This window comes from Dreissena polymorpha, chromosome 7 (assembly GCF_020536995.1).
Source record: "Dreissena polymorpha isolate Duluth1 chromosome 7, UMN_Dpol_1.0, whole genome shotgun sequence".
Classification (NCBI taxonomy): domain Eukaryota; kingdom Metazoa; phylum Mollusca; class Bivalvia; order Myida; family Dreissenidae; genus Dreissena; species Dreissena polymorpha.
In genome coordinates, this window is record NC_068361.1 from 17,205,313 (window position 1) to 17,212,892 (window position 7,580).

At 32.8% G+C, this 7,580-nt stretch overlaps 1 long non-coding RNA gene across 1 annotated transcript; it reads left to right on the forward strand.

The window, feature by feature from the left end:
- Positions 1 to 517: 517 nt before the first annotated feature.
- Positions 518 to 2,965, forward strand: LOC127837459 (uncharacterized). Its single transcript, XR_008029297.1, has 4 exons — positions 518 to 578; positions 1,216 to 1,351; positions 2,054 to 2,187; positions 2,860 to 2,965. It is a non-coding gene; the product is annotated as an uncharacterized LOC127837459 (long non-coding RNA).
- Positions 2,966 to 7,580: the final 4,615 nt, after the last annotated feature.

Here is a 7,580-nt window from a genome sequence, read left to right on the forward strand (position 1 = left end):
ATGTGATACTTGCATGCACAGGTGATTAGCGTGTGGCTATGATATTAATTAGTGAAAACATCATTTTGAATGATAAATTATCATATTATAACAAAAAATCAACTTTTCTGAAAAAAAAAATCACTATCAAATATATATATAACAAGGTATCCAACCCGAAAACGGGGTGCATCGTTTTGAACAGTCATTACTTCATCAATTTTGCAGCGATTTTTAATATCTTGGTCTTATTCAACGCAGAAATGAATTTCCTTTCTAGAAATGTATATGTCTTGCAATATTTTTACAAATACTGGGTCAACTTTTAAGAAATAACACGATACACAACTCGCGTGTCCCAATTAAAAATCTTTTCAACTACAAGAGGTATTTATGTAGCTCAATTCATTATTAATGTAATGAAGGCTGAATTTGTGGACATGCTTCTCTAAGTTATCTTACTAACAGATTTCCGTTACCTCGGATGCTATATGAATCAGATGCAACGTGTCTTGCCTGTGAGGTACCCCGACTCAACGTCAAACTCGCCGTTGGAGTGTGCGTCTCGATGCAGGTCCTACAGATTTGCAGGCGTTGAGGTATGCAACTACCTAATAGTTTTAACATTTAATTAAAGTGTTGACAAATAGCAGGTCACCGACTTGCAGGTTGTTAAATGTGCATTGACGTATGATTCTTTCAAAGAGTATTTCGGTGACATTTGCCAATAATATCGATCGGTAATTCTATGCTATAGCTGGATCAACCTTTTTTTAGATGTGACAAACATTTGGCATATCAATTTAGACGGCATTTTGCAATCATTTAGGCAGGAAATTAACTGTTAACAATGGGGATAACTAAGTTGACACTGCAATCCTGACCGGATAATTTTTATTTTAAGGACGTTTACTAAAATCGATGACTTTTTCCTATGATATGCATATTTACTGAATTGCGATTTTGTTCTGGCAATTCGCACAGAAGAGAAAATACGATTTATTTAAGATTGGCTAGCACAGTAAAGAATTGTGTGCTGTTAACCTTAATTGTGTTCAACTATACAGCGAAAAGATTAAGTTATCAGTGTTTCGTCGTAGAATCGGCGTCAGTAGCTCAGTTAAAAAGAATCGAGGTTAATGGGGAGCAAAAATACGTTTTATATAATACTTAGAGACAATACACAATGCGTTCAACGTATGCGTTTGGAATAATAATTGTGCATTTGTTATGTAGAACAGCAACGAGTGCTTCTGTGGAAACGTGCAGCCAGTTGTGAGTAAGCCCGAGTCTGAATGTAATGCTGTGTGCCCCGGGGAAAGCACAAAGAAATGCGGAGGAGTCTGGAGGGTCAGTGTCTACAGCAACAGGGGTAATATTTTACATTATTGTTGTATCAAGTCCCGAATACTTATTTATTCAGGTCAACAAGGTTGTATAAAACTATGACCATGAAATGACAGTATTTTATCTTCTTTTCCAAGTGGTCGATGCCAATCGTAACAATTTATACCTTTGTTAATGTCCTTGGTTTAGATTCAAAAAGGGTATTTCTGAAGTGTGCTTGATAAATTCTGCAATGCGAACAGCATTTGAGGTGTAATTGTATCGGTAATGTAATTAAAGTGTCATTATCTGAGGAAGGTCGGCGTTACAAGAAATTGTTCGAAATAAACCTAACTGAAAATTTAATTATCAAGACAGTATGCATGCACCTTTCAAATTGATGTGAATGCTAGGGGTTTCGAAACAAACCCGTTACTTACAGCCTGTCTAACCTGTTTAAACGTTCTGAGCTCTGTCGATGTTATTACATTTATTTCGATCTTTAGAGATGTTAATATTTAAAATATATTTAAGACTCTGACCTTTACACTATGGAATTCGAATGGAAGATATGTTGATTAGATCATCACTACAACCGAACAATATAAACGTCGTTGCAAATCACAAGATTATTATATTATAATTTCTTATTAAATAATTATTACAATTATAAGTATAATTATTAGTGGTAGTATTTGAATTATTAGTGTCAGTATACTATATTATTATTATTGTTATTATTATATAGCTCCCATGTACCGCGGATGCTACGTGGATACGATACCCCGCGTCTTGCCTACTCAAAAGACTCCCAACTCGCCCACAAACACGCCTTTGGAATGTGCCTCTCGCTGCATTGGTTTCGCTTTTAGCGGCGTTGAGGTAATAAAGAATCGGTTCAATGATATGTATCCCTTATGGATGGATCACACTTTTGTAAGCAATAAACGAACGCTGATTCGATCATATGTCATTTCATTTTTGCATAACACATTCATATTATATAATTAAAAAGCTTTAAGCAGACAATCAAGCTGTATACAAGTAAAACTATAGCGTAATGCTTTAACTATAGCGTAATGCTTTAACTATAGCGTAATGCTTTAACAATAGCGTAATGCATTAACTATCGCGAAATGTTTTAACTATAGCGTAATGCTTTAAATATAGCGTAATTATTTAACTATAGCGTAATGCTTTAACTATAGCGTAATGCTTTAGCTATAGCGTAATGCTTTAACTATAGAGTAATGCTTTAAGTATAGCGTAATGCTTTAGCTATAACGTACTTCTTTACCTATAGCGTAATGCTTAAAAGAGGAATTTCTCGTGACAATTGTATACATATTCGTTGCTCTAATCACATCAATTTTGCTAATATACGCTTCATGCGTTTTCCTTGAGTTACGTACATACTGTGTATTCTTAGAATTCTTATTGAATTGTGTTCATAAAAAATACTTTATTTACGTTATTGTTAATTTTGTTTCTTAAAAATGGCTATATATATATATATATGTATATATATATATATATATATATATATATATATAGGCCAGCGGTGAGTGTTTCTGCGGCACAGTACTACCCACAGTGCTAAAGCCTGACTCCGAATGTAACTATGCGTGTCCTGGGAACAGCGCATTGAAATGTGGCGGGTGGTGGAGAATCAGCGTCTATAGCAATTAGGGTAACGAAGTGTTCTGTTTTTTAATATTCCTTTTTCCGGATGTATTCATGTAATTGGTCATCCACTTTATGGCCTTTACCAAAACACATAGTACCATTATGAAATCCATATTTTATCATATTTAAACCTAATGTGTATTTATTGTAAATTACAAGGATATAGTTGTGTAAACTTATTTAAATCTCTCACGATGTCTATCTATTCTGTATGTTAAGTCAGGTAAATGACCTTTTCACAGTTGCTGTAACACAATCGTGTGCAGACTAATACAGGCCTTGCTTATTTCTATTTCGCATAAAAATCAGAAAGAAGAAAAGTGATTGATGCAGTTTATGTATCAGTTCACGGCCTAGTTTGTTTACAAGTCATTATTTCTAATCTGAAACTTTGACTGTTAACGATGGTACTTTCATGATCAACAATACACGGGTTTCAATTATGTTATCAGCGTGTTTAAAGAGTCAATTATGTTGCTATAACCTTTCGTTTTTCTTATAAGTTTACAAAACAAAAGGTACCGATTTAAAAAGTTGATCGCTTCTTACATGGAAAATTCTGTATGTTTACCACAAAATATTAATACAAGTGTAACGTAAAACAGTAATAAAACTACTTATTAAAATACTATAACGCGTTCTCTTAGTGATTTAATTGTCTCATTCATTCTCATCAAGACAACACGAAATAATAAACCATTTTGATTCAAACGTCATTCAAAGTGAGACGCATGGGTATGTTAATGTTTGCATTTTACCGCCAGAGAAAAAAGAAACCCCGTTTTGATGCGATGCAAATTATCATTCATATTTACATTGATATTGACAAATGGATGAATGTTGAGGAACAGAATGCGCTTTTTATCATTTTGTTAAATACTGCATACCGATACAAAATTGTATAATTTCTATTTTACAGTGCCGAACAACGTTGCATGATACAAAGAGCCCGAAAAAAAGTCTGCGCTTTCTGAAAATGGATGCTGGCTTTTGTTTATAAATTAAAGAATATTTCTCATTATCCTTTTCAACTTCCTGATTACAGAGATAATTGTTGCAGTCTATTTTATTAAGACACTTCAACCATGTTGTTTAGAATGATTTAAAGGTTTACTTGGTAATTACATGTTGTCTTTGTCACAGTAACATGTGTTTAAAACCAGTTGTGCAATAAATGAATATTACTAGAAAATGCTAAAAAGACTAATACTTCAGGAAATAAATCTTTGCTTATGTATACTTTCAATAAAAGCATTCTTCTGCACAAAAATCGGTGTTTCATTATTTATCAGAATCAGACATATTTAATATTGTTTCGTTTTGCCGAAACCACGTGAGACCTTTCTGACATCGTTCCTAGGGTGATCAGACACAGCCTAGTCTGAAACGTAGTTGTCCACTCTAATTAGGGATAGATCCCTAAAGTTATTGCAACACATAACTATCAAGAGACTTTTAGATGAAAACGTCAATCCTGTCATGATAATGTCGAGCTACAATCCGGAGCATGTGACTATGTGTTTTTTGTTTCGAGATAAAAAAGCAATAAACATTGACACTCGCTTATTAAATACATTTAATTGGAAACTAAACCAGCAATTTTTTATTCGATATACAATACCCGCTGGAAAATTCGTCAATAATATAATTGGATGCAATGTAGTTTAAACTTGTTCACTGTTTGACATAAAAGTGTGTCTTTTCTGGTAAAAAGAAAGTTTGTTCAAAAATACTACGAAGTGAATTTCACAGTTTATGAGGTCATAGCTGAGGCTGTATTACTTTAATAGTGGGTGGGGTATATTAAAAACCAAAAGAGGGGTTTCGAGAATTTAATGTTTTTAAATTAAAAACGCAATCCCTGTGTAATATGCTTTTAACTTGTTTTTACTTATCATTTTGAACAATATGTATTACACGCACGAAATAATTTACAAAACTTCAAAAATACTATTTTAACAGATAACCATATTGACAATAGGGAACACACAAATACAAAAACACATATCAAAGAATAATGAATCAAACAAACATATTCCAACTTGTTAAACAATATAAGGAACACGTATACTGTCTGTATAAACTCTCCTGTTTCAAAATGTTCATATTTCATATTTCCATTGTTTGCATATTTTATATTGCAACGGCATTTGTTGAAATGCCGCTTTTTGTTCAAGTTTCCAGTAATAACATCGAAATAACAATGAATGGACGACGAGGGCTAAATTCTCTCGTTGAGGGAAAACAGGACTCAATGATCTCACCCTAAACCCCCCATCCACAAAGAGCACACTGTCTGACGTTAAGGCGCCTCGAGCGACCCAGGAGAAAGTACTATTCTGTCTTGGACTTACACTAACCTACTAATGGCAATCCAGAAAATCACCAGGCATTGCATCGTGAATGTTCAACTTGAAAATGGTGTCCATGTGCCTGTACATGATAAATCTGAACTATGCAGAGCTTTTTGAGAACACAAGGAAGGCGTCCACGATTATACTTAGAAATGTAAAGCACGGCCGTCTCATACACAATATTTTCACTTAAAGGTGAGCTTAAACATCCATCCTTCGTCAATCGTCGGTGCTCGTGCTTCAATAATTTATGTAAATTACATCTAATGAAAAACATATCATATATAATTTCTTTTTTTTTTAATTTTCAAAGCATCTTTAACTTCACAAGATTTCAGGAACGCAAGCTGACATACGAAAAGGGCGACAACAATGATGAAGGCAACAATACAAGCCCGTGCGAATGCTCGCACAGTTCCCTAACATCGAGTCAGTCAAGCGAATCGAGTATTCTCACTTGTACTACACAAATAATGGAAATTAATTCAAGGCATTATAGATAAGCATTCCAATTCAATACACTAGAAAAAATATTATATTATAGATATTATTTTCACTCGCCAGTGAACTTTCCACGTATTTTATAACAACTAATTTATTGATTATAGATACGGTTAAATGGTGAAGTTATAGCGACATCCCCGACACATACAACAGTCTTTCATTGCGACACAGTTGATTTAAACCACTAATTGCAGTGTTGAACGTATCAAATTCACATCTTTAAAAAAATAGCTGTCTCATGATCACTTAACGGTTTTCACTAAAGCTTAACGGCGCTCGCTAATCAAACTTGTACTAATATGGATCAGGCAGAACTATTTTGAACTATAACAAGTGGGTGTTAAAACAGATTTCAAGTCCTTTTGGATGCATAAAATTACGATGTTGCTGAGGTATTATTTTAGTTTTGATATATTTCATAAAGGTAGATTAAAAAAAAGATATAATTGGGTTTATAACAACAATGTTCTTGAAATCGTGAAGAATTTTAATTATCTAGGAATGGTCATGTCAAGCGGTGGCGCGTTTATTCAAGCCACAAATACTTCGTCTGCCAAAGCGCTTAGGGCGATGAACTCATTATTTACGATTACAAAATCATTGAATGTACCTGTTAAAATCATGTTTAATCTGTTTGATGCATATGTTGCCTCGACTCTTAATTATGGTAGCGAGGTGTGGGGATTTACTAAAGCTGAAAATATTGAGCGAGTCCAACGCAAATTCTGCTAATGGCTTTTAAATGTGAAAACTTCTACAAATTCAAATGCTTGGTAGATACCCGATGTATATATGTAGATATTTACGAGTAGTTAAATATTTCTTAAAATTGTTCAACGAAAAATCGTCCAACTGTATTTTAAACAATATTATTCGTAGACAATGTAAAGAAGCATGTGATCACCCACACACAAAGTCATGGGCATCAAACGTTCGAAAACTTTTGCAAGAGTCAGGTTTTAATGACGTATGGATATATCCAGAATCTGTTAATGTAATCAGCTTTATTGTACTGTTTCGCAATAGATTACATGATTTGTTTATTTCAAAATGGCGAACTGATGTTAATGACACGTCATCACTATTTCTTTACAAGGAATTGAAACCCATCTTTGTAAGATCCATTTACTTAGAAAAAATTGAAAATTCTAAATTTAGAAACATAATAGCAAAAATAAGACTATCTTCCCATGTTCTATATATAGAAACTGGTAGTCACCAAAACATTCCAATAAATGAAAGAATTTGTAAATTATGTACACTTAATGAAATTGAAGATTACGGATTTTTACATCTATTAAACTTTGTTAAAAATTAATAAAGAACCTTCTCTTACATATTACATTCTAACAAAATTCATATATTAGTAAAATGCATAAACACAATTGTTGTTATTTTGACGAATGAGTATTTATGTGTATTGATTACTATATTGTTATTGTGACGATGAGCTGTATATGCTTAAGTCGTAAATAAACTTTATGTTCTGTTCTGTAATTATTCTTTATATATTTTTAATATTTTATTGACAATGCATTTTTCTAAGAGTGAATTGTGTCTGTAAATAAAAAATGCAGCAAATTGTTTATATTTTTATTTTTTTAATTATATCAATATATATACCTACTAAATATTTTTAATTCGAACGTACATAAAACAACTATTTCAGAATTAAAACTTATGATTTTTTTTACCATGGTACTACTTCATAACATATCTTGTGTTGCATAT